This window comes from Lissotriton vulgaris, chromosome 5 (genome assembly GCF_964263255.1).
Source record: "Lissotriton vulgaris chromosome 5, aLisVul1.2, whole genome shotgun sequence".
Taxonomy (NCBI): domain Eukaryota; kingdom Metazoa; phylum Chordata; class Amphibia; order Caudata; family Salamandridae; genus Lissotriton; species Lissotriton vulgaris.
The window spans coordinates 1,841,905,836-1,841,922,339 of NC_141693.1; the positions used below are offsets into that span (position 1 = coordinate 1,841,905,836).

The following is a 16,504-nucleotide window of genomic DNA, read 5'->3' on the forward strand; positions in this document are numbered from 1 at the left end:
GGCGACTGACTCTGGAATCTGGGGGTCACGGTTCGATCATCCGGTCATCACGGTTCGATCCCCGGCACCGGCGGCAGATTAGCCCAGCACCATGTGACTCTGGGCAATAGCTTGCCTAATCTTCCCGACGGCCCCCAGCGCCTGGAGACCCTTACGGGTGCGCTTTACAAAATGTGTATTATTATATTATTATTATTCCCCTGGGACGCATGGGCCTTCGTTGAAGATATCTACCGGTTCCGGAGCCGATCTCTGCATATCGTGTCGAAGGGCCCTCCGAACTGGCAATTTATGAATTGGCTCAAAAGGGTCTCTCATTAGTGCAGCTTTAACAGAGTTTGAGTTCCAAACGGGAAGTGGGGTCTTGCCCTATGCGAAACTGCAGAAAAGCCCTTTCATGAACTCTAATTATTCTTGTTGAAAATAAAGGTGTGCCAGGTCCTCAATTATTTACATATTATAGATAAGTGCACATTGATGGAGGGATTCTTCAGGTCCGAAGTACTCAACAATAACAGATTAAGGAGGAACTGATGTGGTGACATCATTTAACGGATATAGGTTGTGTGCCTGACCCCAATAAAAAATATGACTACATTTTATGTCCTCAACAACCAGGCTGTCAGATGCAATGTGTGTGAATCTGAATGGAGAATTTGACCCCAATTGCTGGATAGCAATGTCGGTACTTTCATTAATTGAACTGGTCTGTCTATTGACCTGTTCCACTAGTCTGGAAACGAGTGCTCCCAGGGACAAACATGGGCTATCAGAATCAAACTTGGGTCTTCCGTTGTCTTGCTCCGTAGGTTCAGAATCAGAGGGATTGGCGTAAATGCATAAAGTTACTTTATCTCTAAATTCAACAAAAAGCCTCTTCCTGTGAGCTTGGGCAGGTTCACCTGCTCATGACACATGGACATTTTCTGTAATGATATGTTGCAAATATATTCCATTCTGAAATTTCCAATCTCTTGAATGCCATTTCAGTTGTTTTCTATTTAGTTTTCATTCGCAACTTGCTGTTCAAAACCTGCTGAGCATGCTGACACACGTGTGTGAGTCACATGCTCAACCAAGAGAGCCATTTTATGTCTTGGTGTCTACATCCAGAGATATTGCACTTTCTTAGGTAAAGCAAGAGACACTGGTTCCTTATATAATACATTATAGTTTTGCAGTCTTTGCGGATCAACACTTGCTGGTCTTTCACTTGTGGAAGAAAAGCTTCCAATGAAAGGCTCACTGCCTGTAATTCCAGGAAATGTATCTGCATGGACGTTGTTACATCGGACCAATGCCTGCTTACATGCAGCTCTTTTAGACGTGCTCCCAAAGCTGTGAGAGATACATCTAGTGCAATGGATATTCATGAAGCAGTGGTTATAAAGAGAAGTCAGTGGAATATACGGTCATATCTTGTCCACCAACAAAGATCTTTTTCATATGTCAAGTTATTTGAAATTCGTAGTCCTAATGCCCTTGTGTGGGCTCCACTGCTTATTGTTTTCCCCTTGCATTGGTCTCATGCAAAGATGGCACTGCCAGAGTAACTGAATGAAAGAAGACACAGCCTAAGAACTTGTTTGGAGCCTCCTCTGTAAAAGGAGCGACAAAAGGAGCCACTTGCTTGGGTGGACTGTAGAGCTCCCATAGATTTGGCTGTATCAGTGTCTTTCTTCATTTTCTCAAGTACTGTGTCTATCTCTGGACCAAACAATTGTTGTTGGTTGAAAGGCTGATTTAAGATGGATGTTTGCACTTCCTGCTTAAATCCTGAAATGCGTAGCCATGCATGTTGCCTAAGTAGGACACTAGTGTTTATTGCTCTAGATGCAGTGTCTGCTAGATCTAGTGCACACTTGATTGAGGCATTTGAGATTAGCTTACCCTCTTGTACAAGGTCATTTGCCTGTGCTTTATATTGGTCAGGTAGATGTTGTAAAAGTGATTCCAACTGATCATAGTGAACCCTGTCGTATCTTGCGAGGAGGCCTTGTGTGTTAGCTATGCGCCATGTATTGTTAGCTTGGGCAGCTATTCTCTTGCCTGAAGCGTCTAATATTTTTGACTCCTTATCAGGGGGTGGTGCTTCACCTGATGTTTGTGAGTTTGCTCGTTTTCTGGCGTTTGAAACGACTAGGGCGTCTAAGGGTAGCTGTCCTTCAATGTAGGCAGGATCCCTAGGAACAGGTCTGTACTTTTTTTTCTCTATTCTTGGATTTATGATCCTAGCTCGTACAGGATCTTTAAACACTTCTGGGGCATGCTTAATGACCCCTTTAATCATAGTTAGTATTTTTACTGACTTTTGGGAGTGTTCAAAAGTATCTAGCAAAAAATCTTCTTCTGCCTCATCAGAGTGCATTGTGAAATTGTGATAGATGGCAGCCCTATTGATTAAGTGTCCAAAACCGATATCTTCTGGAAGAGATGGTTTGGATGGGTATGGATGTGGATCTGGGATATCTGGTACATCCTGTGGGTTTGGGTACTCCCAGTCTGGTGTATCACTTGGGTCGGGAAAAGGCTCATCTGGGTCTCCCCCTTCCCCTAGGTTATACTCATCTTCATTCTGAGGTGGTGTATGTGGAGGTGAAGAATGAGGAGGAGAATTTTGAGGTGAAAGGTTTTAAGGAAGAGGAGGTGAAGGAGAAAAAAGGGTGCATAGGTGATGTGGCACAATCCTTCTTCTTGACAGGCACTGGAGGTGTAGGTGCTGTATCTAACTTCCTCTTTCTGTGTGGCATAGTAGAAACATGTCCTGTTTGTGGATTAATATAGATCCTTTTTTGTAAAGGATCAGGTTGAAAAAGCTCTTTTTCTGGAGGAACTGCTTTCGGCGCCGATTTTGTCGGCTCCTGGCAAGGTTGTAGCTTGTTTTTAGCCTTAGGAGCTGGTATAGAGTCCTTTGGCGTAGTTTTCGGCACCGTAGATATTGTTTTTGGAGTCGAGGCATGTTTTATGGGCTTGGAAGCATCAGAAGCAGGCTTTGTGGCACTGAAGATTTCGGGCTGGAAGCTGTTTTGGTCGGCTTGGAAGCGTCGGAAACAGGCTTCATTGTTTTCAGAGCCGTTTTGTCTTTAGGAGTAGACGGTTTCGGAGTGTGTTTCGGAACAGGGACTTCTTTCGGTGCCGAGGGAGCTGGTGGTATCGCACGTACAGTTTGCTCTGTAAGGAGCTACCGGAAGGCTTTAATATTTTCTTCGGAGCAGGGCTCGATGGCGGGGCTTTCGAAGCAGTGTTTCAGTCGCGACTGGGCCCCAAAGGCGGAGTTTTGACCTTTGCCTTTGATTTAGGTGCTGGTGCTGGGGTAGGGGCAGTAGTACTCACGTGTTGACCCGAAGGTATGGAATCATCGGAGTCGTCTGCCTCAGATACGATTTGGAGATCATTGGAATCCAGAGAAGAGGTGTGGCGCCGTGGCTAGGGCGACTGACTCTGGAATCTGGGGATCACGGTTCGATCATCCGGTCATCACGGTTCGATCCCCGGCACCGGCGGCAGATTAGCCCAGCACCATGTGACTCTGGGCAATAGCTTGCCTAATCTTCCCGACGGCCCCCAGCGCCTGGAGACCCTTACGGGTGATTGTGCGCTTTACAAAATGTGTATTATATTATTATTATTCCTCTGGGACGCATGGGCCTTCGTTGAAGATATCTACCGGTTCCGGAGCCGATCTCTGCATATTGTGTCGAAGGGCCCTCCGATCACGAATGGTCTTTTTGGATCGAAAAGATGCACAAGCTGTATAGCTCGACTCGTCGTGTTCTGGCGATAAGCACAGGTTACACACCTCGTGGTGGTCGCTGTGTGGAAATTTTGCTCCACACTCGGGGCATCTCTTGAACGGCATCTTTTCCAGGAGTTGTAGGCCTCACGGCATGGATAGGCCCAACGGCCCGCATCGACAAGCAGGATCGATCTGAGGAGGTCGAGTTGATAGTTATTGATATCAAAAGTTGTTTGGGAGGTTTTTACACGTCGAACTACTGGAAAAGTAGATTTCGAACCAGAGCGAAAAGTTACATCCGAACCCCGTGGCGGAAAAAAACTATCTAAGGATGGTGTCGATGCCCATGGCACTATCGTCCAAGGAAGAAGTCACCCATCTCGTGACTACAAAGACTTCTTTCAAGACGACAATAACATGCAATCATCTGAGCCCAACACCAGGTGGCGATCTAATGCTCAGTGTGAGATATGCAGCTCATATGCCTCGAACATATGGATTAATATATGCAATCTGTCCATCTCAAAATGTGTCAGAATTTTGGTCAGTAAGGTGGAGAGCCAAAGAACACTCTGCCCTAACTTGAGGCTTCATCTGCCAGAGTTTCAAAAATCATCTTGAGTCAGTACATGCAAATACGCCTTTAAAATTAGAGAGAAGGACTGATTGTGAGTGAATCCACAAACAATAGAGAGATTGGAATACTAACTTTTTTTTTCCTTGCAGCATTGAACCATTAATAGAGTCACATTCTTGAATACAGATTAAAAGCGGCTATAAACTTAGTGGATGATGTGAAATTGTTCACCATATGCAAACAGGTTTCTCAGAACCGCTTGTTACAATGATGTGTGCGTACCTGACTGTACAGCTAGGCATTAGTGATTGGTGAAAGAGTGGGTGGAATTTCAAGTTGCTGCCTGGCAAATATCTCTTACAAGTATTCTTGCAACCAGTCCTGATGTGGTTGTCACTCCTCTGGAGCCCTAATTTTACTTGGACTATGTCTTTCAGCTTGTGTCATGCATATGCTGTCAAAATGTATGATATGATCTAACTTGATATTCTTCATCTTACCATAGTTCACTTTTGTTCGTTTGTCCAAAGGCTTTGAAGAGCTGTAAAATGTAATGCATTGGATTGACATCCAGCAAATGCATTTTTTTTCTCTGCAGCTATAGATGGTTGCGTAAAATAAGTAGACAGGCTAACTTGTTCATTCAGATGAAATGAAGACAGGAATTTGGTCATGAACTTAGCACTGGTTCCAAGGATGACCTTATCCTCAATGAAGCAAAAGCGCGTTCATGTATAGAAACCGCCTGAATGTCACTCACCCTCTGGCTGAGGTTATTGCCAGCAAAAAAACAATTTCGGGAAAAGTGTTGAACTGGCAATTTATGAATTGGCTCAAAAGGGTCTCTCATTAGTGCAGCTTCAACAGAGTTTGAGTTCCAAACGGGAAGTGGGGTCTTGCCCTATGCGAAACTGCAGAAAAGCCCTTTCATGAACTCTAATTATTCTTGTTGAAAATAAAGGTGTGCCAGGTCCTCAATTATATACATATTACAGATAAGTGCACATTGATGGAGGGATTCTTCAGGTCCGAAGTACTCAACAATAACAGATTAAGGAGGAACTGATGTGGTGACATCACTTAACGGATATAGGTTGTGTGCCTGACCCCAATAAAAAATATGACTACATTTTATGTCCTCAACAACCAGGCTGTCAGATGCAATGTGTGTGAATATGAATGGAGAATTTGACCCCAATTGCTGGATAGCAATGTCGGTACTTTCATTAATTGAACTGGTCTGTCTATTGACCTGTTCCACTAGTCTGGAAACGAGTGCTCCCAGGGACAAACATGGGCTATCAGAATCAAACTTGGGTCTTCCTTTGTCTTGCTCCGTAGGTTCAGAATCAGAGGGATTGGCGTAAATGCATAAAGTTACTTTATCTCTAAATTCAACAAAAAGCCTCTTCCTGTGAGCTTGGGCAGGTTCACCTGCTCATGACACATGGACATTTTCTGTAATGATATGTTGCAAATATATTCCATTCTGAAATTTCCAATCTCTTGAATGCCATTTCAGTTGTTTTCTATTTAGTTTTCATTCGCAACTTGCTGTTCAAAACCTGCTGAGCATGCTGACACACGTGTGTGAGTCACATGCTCAACCAAGAGAGCCATTTTATGTCTTGGTGTCTACATCCAGAGATATTGCACTTTCTGAGGTAAAGCAAAAGACACTGGTTCCTTATATAATACATTATAGTTTTGCAGTCTTTGCGGATCAACACTTGCTGGTCTTTCACTTGTGGAAGAAAAGCTTCCAATGAAAGGCTCACTGCCTGTAATTCCAGGAAATGTATCTGCATGGACGTTGTTACATCGGACCAATGCCTGCTTACATGCAGCTCTTTTAGACGTGCTCCCAAAGCTGTGAGAGATACATCTAGTGCAATGGATATTCATGAAGCAGTGGTTATAAAGGGAAGTCAGTGGAATATACGGTCATATCTTGTCCACCAACAAAGATCTTTTTCATATGTCAAGTTATTTGAAATTCGTAGTCCTAATGCCCTTGTGTGGGCTCCGCTGCTAATTTTTTTCCCCTTGCATTGGTCTCATGCAAAGATGGCACTGCCAGAGTAACTGAATGAAAGAAGACACAGCCTAAGAATCTTTTCAGGTGCTTTACTGTCATAACATCTCAGTAGTGTACAAAAGATGTTTTAAAGTACAAATCGAATAAATAATTACTAATTAGTGCCATGAATAATTAGTGTTAGAAATGGATCGACTGCAGTTAAGAGAATTGGGTTTCCTTAAGTTGGTTAAATTCTTAATAAACTCCATTTTGGATTTAAAACATTACCATGTTTTCATCCTTACTGTTTCCAGATACAGCAACATGTGCACTGAAATATTACTGAATAGTGATTCTGTAATTTCCTTTCACAACAAAACGCTGTTCTTTGTAAGATTGAGAGGAAACTGCCTTCTGAAATGTTACTATTCAAGATTCCTCCATCTTGAAGCTCAGTAAGTCTATTCCTTTCATGGGTTTATCATTGTTTTACGAGCAACAAGATTTGTACTGTTAAATCCGTTGACCGAGCACATGAGGCCTAATTATTATTAATTTAGGGGATGTTATTTAGTATTGTCGCATTTTATTCTGTATTGTTATTTGCTGAGCCGCTGCATCATTTTGCTCACTTTATGCAGACTGAGATTTTGCTGCATATTTTGTAATAAAAGAGGGCTCATGTTAGAGGTGAGCCAGAGTAGGGTGCCGGATTCCTAGAAAGTAAACTCATGCTAGTCTGTCTCATGCTTAGGACTTAAAATATTTTGTATATATTCTCTGAGGTATGACCTATTTCGGATCTCTTGTAACAAACTGATCTTTTTGCTAATTCCCTATAAATTAGACTATTACGATTCTGACTGCTAAACTACATCTTTCACTTATGTAATGATCTACAACTTTTAAAGAACCTCATTTCCTCGTATACCCAAGAGCACAACACCGCCCCCAAACCTAGGTAGGCACTTCATTTTTGATGATATAATAAGATCGCGCCATCAGTTGCCAAAGCCATTAGCTCTGCCCCCTTTAGCTCAGGGGGAATACTTTCCCTTCGCTTGGCATGGTACTTGCCCTGCGAATATATTGTCCGAGTGTTGGTTGAGTGATGAACTTCAGGTTCACAGCAATGGACAATTCTGCGACAGTTTTTTGTGGGGTTTTTTTTGGGCTAGCTTGAACGCAAATGCTTTTATCAGCTAGTTGTTTAAATACAGGTCAACTGTGTAACATTTTCAATATAGATAAAATGCTAAAAGAGCCATTTATTTTGTGAACCAGCAACAGAGATTTATTTGAGTCTGAATGGAAGGGCCTTGACCTGGTAAGGTTCTCTGCCCATCACGAACATCAAGTACTGACTAAGATTTGGTTTATTGGATATTGGCATAAGGATTCTACAAGTTTATTGACGCCAGACATTTATTTTTGTTTTAAATACAGAGAGGTTTTCTTGGAGGACCTGGTTTTCTTAAGAAATTGTTTAAACCTCCGAGGTCTAAAATGAACATTCCCTCCCAGCGTATCTTCAAAGTGGGGAAAAATGTTGCGTAGCACACCTGGATTGTATGGTTCTCATCTACTTCTCTTTATAATCATAAATAAACCCCGTTTTCTCCACATCGGCAGTCAGAAGGCTGAATGTCCTTGATGCTCTCTCTATCCAGGTGGGACAGCACCCAGTGTCATCGGGTAGTGAATGTTTTGGCGAACAGGCTCTGCCGGTCTCATCCGGGCTATGAAATTATCCCATCCCGATATATTATTGATTTCTGCAGCATGACAAACATTAGTTCCTTGATCATATCTATCATACCTCATCATCACTGTAACTGACAGTCGCATCTGAGTCATCATCATCTTCTTCATAAAGATTCCGTTGCACTTAGTGATGGTTCTGACCAGGCATTCATGGCTACATTGTCAAACTTGGTAAATACAGTTGATGGGCCACTTCCAGTTCAGTTCTGCCAAGTACCACGCATCAAGGGTTAACCTGACGGTTTTCTAATATTTCTGTGCATTACCGCATGTACCTACATTTTCATGCAGTTAAACTTCAGCGCACGTACAGTGCAAGCTTGTTCGAGCTGTGCTTTTATTTCCCCAGGCACCGGAGTGCTGCCTGGAGTGAGCCACAGCATTACAGGTGGTGTCATGATTATTTCTGCACGGCTGGGGGCTGTACCCCTGGTGCCTCTCTCTGATTGGATTAGATCAGAGGGCACACCATGCCCACCATGAACCTCAAAATGCGACACAGTTCTAGTGACTGGACGTGCTACCCAAACCAGACAGGATTGGAGAGGCTTCTGAGCACCTCTACTGGTTCGGCGAAGTCAACATCAAAGGCTCCTTCTGTAAGTTAGTTCCAGGACTCGGACATGAGCTGTCCGACTGACATAGGGCTTTCAGCACGTCAGGAATCACCCCTAACCACTGCGTGCATTCAGCGTTCAATTTAAAGCGACATATAGCACAGTTGACCACCCAGGTGTAGATACCCTTTCAGTCCATGTGAGTAGCCAACAGCACTAACTGACCGGGCACCAGCGATGCTCAGCACTGGCATGGGATGCACCGCCCTCCGCACACAGATTGTAAATGTCCGGCATTGATTAAGATCTGCCATTAATTCTGTATTACACTACCCTTTAGAGTTTATGGGTGCGCAAATAGCCAATAACCACACTAGACCTCGTTATGTTAATAAACTGCATGGACATAGTATAACCGGCTGGGTTAGTCACAGAGATGTGTGGCTCAAAGCCCTGGTCCTGGCAACCTGAAAACATCTATACAGGTGAGACGGCAGGAGGGGATCCTCTGCACATCATTAGGTAAGACTAGAAATGACAGCACTTTATTTTGAGGGAGAGAACTCAAGCATTAGAGGGCCATCAGACATGTGGCAACTGATGCTGCAAAGGAATCACTTAGGGTGAGATCTTCAAAGAGTAAGTGGAAGGAAATAATGCATGCATTCCTGGTCGAAGATCACGTTCAAAGTCGAGAGAGGCAACCACACATAAGTATATGGTTAATGGTATGAAGTTATTGGACAGTTTTACAAGTTGCTTTAGAAATGTTTGGACGCAAGGGAAGGCATGAACTTTGTCTTGCAAGGCCATTTTCTTTGCACACATCTGAAAAGGGATGTTTGGAGAATCTGAGAAGCAAGTAAGGTGGAACACCTACAGGAAGTTTTCTGGTCATATTTTAAAACTGCATTCTGCTACTATCATTGTGAATGCTTACCAGGTCCACCAGGTCATTGTCCCACGCCGGAAGGTACTATGCAATTAAGTGAAAGCAGTGGTGAAGTGCCAAATGCCAGACTGACTGAGCAAACAGGGAGACGGTTAGAGAATGAGAGCCCCCCTGCTTTTCAAAGTAGCACACGGTGGTCAAATTGTCTGTGCAGATCAGGAATACTGTGCCTTGAATAAGCGATAGGAAGGTTTTGAGGGCAAGGTGGACTGCTACAAACTCAAGATAGATGATGTGGTGGCTCAGCTAGCCTTGAGTCCACACGCCCTGCACTGTGTTGTGAATAAAGGTGAGCTTTGGAGGCATCCGTGGTGATGATGACTTGTAGAATGGAGTCTAGTAAAGGTCTGCCCTGCAGCAAGTTGTTGCTGGTCCATCACTACAGAAAGCGATGGGCGCTTGCAGTTACCAGCAATAGATCTTCCATCTGACCCTCTGTTTGCAACCATTGCAATGATGGACACTGTTGCAATGAGCGCATGTGTAACTGAGCCTGTGGTATGATTATGATGGACAAAGCCATCATGCCCAAGAAACACATTACAGTTCGTACTGTGAGGTGGTGATGTGGCTGAAAAAGAGATACAAGCTGGCGAATTACCCTTTGAAAACTTGAGTAGGTTTTGCCAGTGACTGAATTTAGAATCACTCCTACAAAAGGTTGGATCACAAAAGGTTGGAGACTGGACTTGGCTATGTCTGTGGTGAAGCAAGACTGTGAAGATGGTAGTCTGTGTGTGCAGTAGGCACCGCAGGCTGCTTTCACACTTGATCAGCCAATGGTCGAGATACGGAGAGAGGGCATGCATGTGTTTCCCTAAGTGGGCAGCTACCACTGCGAGGTATTTGGTAAAGACCCATGGGGTAGTCGTGATGCCAAAGTGGAGTACCTTGAGCAGATCATTTTGGCCACTTGATGGATGGGGATGTTGAGATATGGTCTAACGCTGCCATACAGTAATCTTGCTGGAATAGAGGTATCACATCTTGCAGCCTGGCCATGCAGAAATGTTTGGAGAGCACATTTCTGTTGAGCAGTCCTGAGGTCAAGAATGGGTCTGAAAGAGCCATCCTTTTTGGGCATAAGAAGTACAGTGACTCTATGGCGCCCTTTTAGATGAGCTTTGATCTTTTCTTGAGCTAAGAACTAAGAGACCGAGGGGTTTACTGCTGAGAAGGTGCTTGCAGGGGAGGGGAATGATGGGTGGTTGAAAAGATCTACGCAGTAGCCCCGTAGAACTATGCCTAGCACCCACTTGTCTGATGTGATCTCCTGCCTCCGAGGTAGGAAAACTTGGAGCTTTTCCCAAACAGATGTTGTATTGGAGGGAGAGTCACTGTTTAGTAGTAGAGTCCCCTTTACCTGAGCCTCCCTTGCCACCACCTCTATTTCTATTGTTCCCATTTGTGCCTCTGGGGCAGTGATACTCAAAGTACGGCTCAGGAGCCACTTGTAGTCCTCCAGACCTTCACATGCGGCCCACTGCTGAATGACCACACTGGACGGCTATTTACTTAAGACAAAAATGCCAATAGTGAACTAAGAGGCAAATCAGTTGTCACGTTGAACTCTCTGGGTGGCCTGGATTGTTGTTATACTTGGGCAACATTATAAGGAAATAAATCGAACACAAGAGAAGGTTTCGCACAATGAATATTCTGATGCGTATATTTTTCAAGGCGCTCTTACATATGAAATGAAGAAAAGGGAGACAAAGCAAAATAAAACAATAGCCGAGGATCGCACAATTCAGTCACGTGGGGAAGCCGGATTTGATCATAGGTTTTTTTGCTTTCACAATGTGCAATTTTAATTCATTCCAATTCAATAATTAAGTTACTTCTTTTTTCATACTGGACTCCCGAGGTAGTGATAGTAAGTAGAGAAGGCTGGCAAAGGGATTGCGATTAAGATACTGCATAACACAGTATTGTAAAATCTATGACTCTTCTAGAGACTAGGGGAATAATTTAGCGGGTAGTATGGAATTAAATCCTCAAATTATCTCCATGATTCACTGAATACACCATGTACATGATTCGCTTCCCAATGTCCACCTTCCTCCCCACTCTGCTGGCATCAATGCGGCCTAAGGGACATATTTTGAGGCCCCAGGGAAAATGTTTGCGAGTTCCTATACTCTGGAGTATACCCTTAGAGACTGCTGGTGGTAGGCTTGCTGCCATCTCTGATATGAAAATGTGGAGTGTGACAAGGTGGTTTTACTGTCTGTCCTGTATGGCTGCTTCTGAAAGGAGTCTCTCACGGTAGATTTCTATAGGGACCTCATATCCTTGGCTACGTTGGTGTCTATTTTGAGTTTCCCTAGCAGTAGGTCAACCTGCAGACTGGAGGGGTGTTCGCCATCGAGGGCAGGTTGAGCAAATGCTGTTGTACTTCTAGTTTAAACCCAGAAACACTAAGACAGGAATGGCATCTTAAAAAAACGCTAGTATGGATGCCACGGTATCAGCAGCATCTCAAGCACCGAGGATGGTGGCGTTTAAAACATTGTGTTCCCCTCTGACACCAGCTCCATTCTCCTCTGCCTGAATTCTTTTGGGAGATGTTTGACGAGGTATTTCATATCATCCCAGTGCGCTCTATCATACCAGGATAGCAAAATGACAGAGATGGTGATCCTCCAGTGGGAATCTGCCTACCGCACTACCATCATTTACTTCTGTGCCTATTTTTTGTTCTCTTTATCTGGAAGGAGAGTGTATCCTGTGACCTGGGCATTGGTGTGTTTGAGTGCAGCTTGCACAACTAGAAAATCAGGTACTCATTAATGCTTGAAAGATTGATGGAAGAGGTTTTGTATTTCAAGTGAACCTTTGGGGTGATTACCCTGGCTTTAATAAACTCATTAAATGAGCCTGTAGAAGTCTTCAGCATTCCATTAAGCATGGGGAGGAATTGAATTGTACGGTGTGTGTTTAGATAGAGACTCTACCTGGAAGACATGATCTTCCTGTAGGGCATGCAACATGCATATCCACTTTGTGGAAAGAGGATGCCGTCTGGATGATCTCATGGTAGAAGGCAATGTTGCCTGGAAGTGGGGTGGGTGTTTGGGGCAGGTGGGGGATCTAGCTGGATATAGATCAGGATAAATTAAATGCAGCTTGATGTATTGGCATTATGATTGTACCTCGGGTCACCCATAGACACAGAGTAATATGGTGGGTCATATGGTTCTTTGGTGTGCATTGGGCTACCTTCCCCTTACAAAGAATGAGTGACTGCTCTGGAGAGTAGGGAAGAGGCGAGGTGGAGAAAGGGGAGGTTGAGGAGGGAGAGGTGGATGGAGGAAGAGGAGGTGGTTGGAGGGGCCTGTTGCTCCTGTTCTTATGCTTCTTAAGCTTAGGCAGTGGTAGAGGCTCAAAAGCAATTTGCCCCTAAAAAGTGAGCCTCCTTTGCAAAGCACAGTCTCGGTCAGCTTGATGGAGGCTTTGCAGTGATTTTACCTGAGGATGTACGAACAAGTGTCTCTTTCGAGCATCCAACTCTTTCTGCAGACTCGGGAGAATAGAGTGCTCCGGGTCTTTGAAGCCAGTCGAAGGTGCTTTTGGCACCGGATTGGCACTCGAAGGAGCCAAGGCAGGTTTTGGAAAAGCTGGAAGCCCCTTTGGTGGCCTTGCAGAATCATTGGGATCAAAGGACGAGTTGCTTTGGTGTCCAAAGATGGGAGCATTGTTGGCTCTGAAGTCATTGGTCGTTGTTGTCCATGACATGAAAGCAGAGGTGGCCCGGTTGAGGGTCTTTTATGCACTGGGCTAGGCTCGTTAGAATTGGAGGTGTTCAGCCTCAACTCAGGTCATTGGGCTGGATCAATCTGAGTTTCAGAGCGCAAGGTACTTACTGTTGACATCTTTGCCTGTGTCCGAGAGGCACCTGTGTCCAGCGGCTGTTCCTTCTCGGAGGTCAAGGCAACCTCTGGGCACAGTGACGACTGGATGATCTGTGTTCCTGAAGGTCCGGTTTCTTGATCCTCTTCTACCTAGACGCCATGCTCCCTAAAGACATCTGGTCTATCTTTTGACTCCTGCCTCTACATCCTCCGAGGATGAGCCTACTGCCACATCGCTACTGCAGTGTTGTTTAGATCGAAAGGTGCGGAAGGCTGAGAATGCGGTATCATCATGGTTGGCAGAAAAGAGATTGCAGACCTAATGGTGGCTGATACATCGAAATCATGAGTGGCACTGAGGACAGCATTGAAAGAGCACCCTTTCTATTACTGGTGGTGCTATCTAACCAATGAAATTACGGGCGCGGACCTAAGTCCGAAAGAGGGCCTGGGGACGGTGAGGCATCGAAGAAGGTTGCCATCCTATACACTGCTTAGCCGAGAACACAGAATGGTGATTGTGTGGAAGATTTTCTGGTGCTACTGGGATCGAAGAGTGATGATCAGAGCTCGAAGTAAAATGTTATGATCTCTGAACATGGAGCCTCGTCCACACCCGAGGACGGAAAAAAAATCTAAATTGGATTCGATGCACATGAACTTATGACTTGAAAGTTTTTTGGGGCGACAAACAACTTGTAAATGTACAAGGTCAACACTAGATGGCAGGAGAGTATGCTGAGAATGTGATTAATACAAAAAATGCTATGAACATTGATTTACTAAATGGCCATCCAGGGGCGGTCCCTCTCCACTATCCACCCACCACTCCCTCAAATATGTAAGCATAGCTGTGATAAAGAAATCTACTCTTTGTATATGTAGACAGCTCAATGATAAAGATTTTAACATCCTTTCGAATGGTATGCATTGGAAAACACAGGGTTAAGAAAGGATGCATAGGTGGAGACAACAGTAGGGATCAGTATTTACAGTAAGAAATGTGTTACTTACCTGTAACTGCAGTTATCCAGTATTGGTATCTTTCATAGATTCACATGCCTGAATCATTTCCCGTCGTTGGTATGTGAGTCCCCAGTACATAAATAAAGTAATCTCCCACTAGATATATAGAGTAATAGGCCAAAGGCCTCACAGTAGTAACATATCCAGGTCCTTTTGTAATAAGGACCAAACTCTGGAGAGCAACCAATCAGCTGCCACCACCCTCTGGAACCTTCCTGGAAGGAGCTCTAGTCCCTCAGGTTTTCGTAAGCACAGTGCTATATAGAAGTACGACTGAGAGTACTAGGTGAGCCCTTCCATGGGAGGTGGGTGGCTTGTATGCAAATCATTGAAAGATACCAATGCTGGATAACTGCAGTTACAGGTAAGTAACGCATTTCTTATCCAGTATTAGGGTATCTTTCATAGATTCACATGCCTGAATCAGAATAGAAAGCAATTATAAGCACATTTCCTTCTACATAAAGAACATAAAAGCATTAGTTTATAAATATCTATCTATATATATCACAACATTAAAATGCAAAGCAATAAGTTGCAAGTCTGGCAAAAGGTATAACAGTGACAGAGAAATGTGCGTGGAAAAATAACAGAAAGGCTGGTGGGAAGGAAGGAAGGCTCACCTCTATCGAAATAGATGACAACACCGCCTGTCACACTGCAGCATCCTTTGTTAGCTCTGTATCCAAACAGTAATGTTTGGTAAATGTATGTGGTGTCTTCCATGTTGCCGCTCTGCAAATGTCTGTGATGGGCACACCTGCAAACAGTGCCATAGAAGTAGAAACTGCCCTAGTGGAATGGGCACGAATTCTTGATTGTAAAAGTTGACCATCCTGCTGGTGACAGAAGACAATAGTACCAGAGATCCATCTGGAAATACTTTGTTTTGTGAGGGGGAAACCCTTCCTGGGCAAACTGTAAGCCACAAAAAGTTGGTTAGACTTGCAGAAAGTTTATGTTCTGTCAAGGTAGAATTTAAGGCAGCATTTCAAATCCAGTGAATGTAGAGCTCTTTCAGCCACTGTTTGAGGATTTGGAAAGAAAGTCTTTAAGACAATAGGTTCATTTAGGTGGAAGTCCAACGGTACTTTTGGAATACATTTTGGATTAGTTTGAAGAACTACCCTGTCATTCTTGAATTGAAGAAAGGGATCTTGTATTGTGAAAGCGTGAAGATCGCTAACACGTCTTGCGGATGCATGGGCTAGAAGGAGCGCAATTTTCCAGGAAAGGAACTTGAGGTCAGCTCTGTGTATCGGCTCAAAAGGGTGCATCATAAGCTGAGCAAGTACTGTGTTTAGTTGCTATGTTGAAGGTGGAGACTTTACAGGAGGGATAGTCTGAAACAGACCTTTGAGAAATTGTTTTATCAATCTGTTTGGCCAAAGAGAAGGTCCTGTAGAAGATCTTCTGAAACTGGATATTGCGGCCAGGTGAACTTTGATGGAAGCCTGTGCGAGGCTCGAAGTAGCGAAATAAAGGAGGTATGGGAATATCTCTTCTGGAGAGGATGCACCTTAGCCGACCTCCACCAGATACAGAATCTTTTCCATCTATACTCATTTCCTGTTTGTACTATCCGTTCGGGTGCGAGATAGGACAGCTCTGCAGTCCGGTGAAATGTTCAAATCCTGAAATTCGTGGAACTCAGAGGCCAGGCCGATAATCTGAGAGATGCTAGGTTCAGAAGTTGGACTTGTCCCTGGTCCTTTGTGAGGAGGGATGGAAACGGTGTCAATGGAATTGGAGGTTGCAGGGAGAGGAGATGAAGTTCCGTGAACCAAGGTTGGCGAGGCCATGCTGGGGCTATTAGAATCAGCGTGCAAGGCTCTGCCTTCATCTTCCGGAGGAGCCTGGGAATCAGGTGAAGTGGCGGAAAGGGGTAGGCGAATACGTTGAACAATGCTATTGAAAATGCATTCCCCAGAGATCCCTGTTGGGGATGCCAGCTGGTGAAGTGTTGGAATTTGGCGTTCTGTCGCGTGGCAAACAGATCCATCAGTGGTTTGCCCCAC

General features: G+C 44.2%; 1 protein-coding gene across 1 annotated transcript in view; it reads right to left on the minus strand.

Moving 5' to 3' along the window:
- The window catches only part of SRCIN1 (SRC kinase signaling inhibitor 1), a 922,972-nt gene that overhangs the window by 134,631 nt on the left and 771,837 nt on the right, over nucleotides 1–16,504 (minus strand). The gene's annotated exons all lie outside the window — the stretch shown is intronic.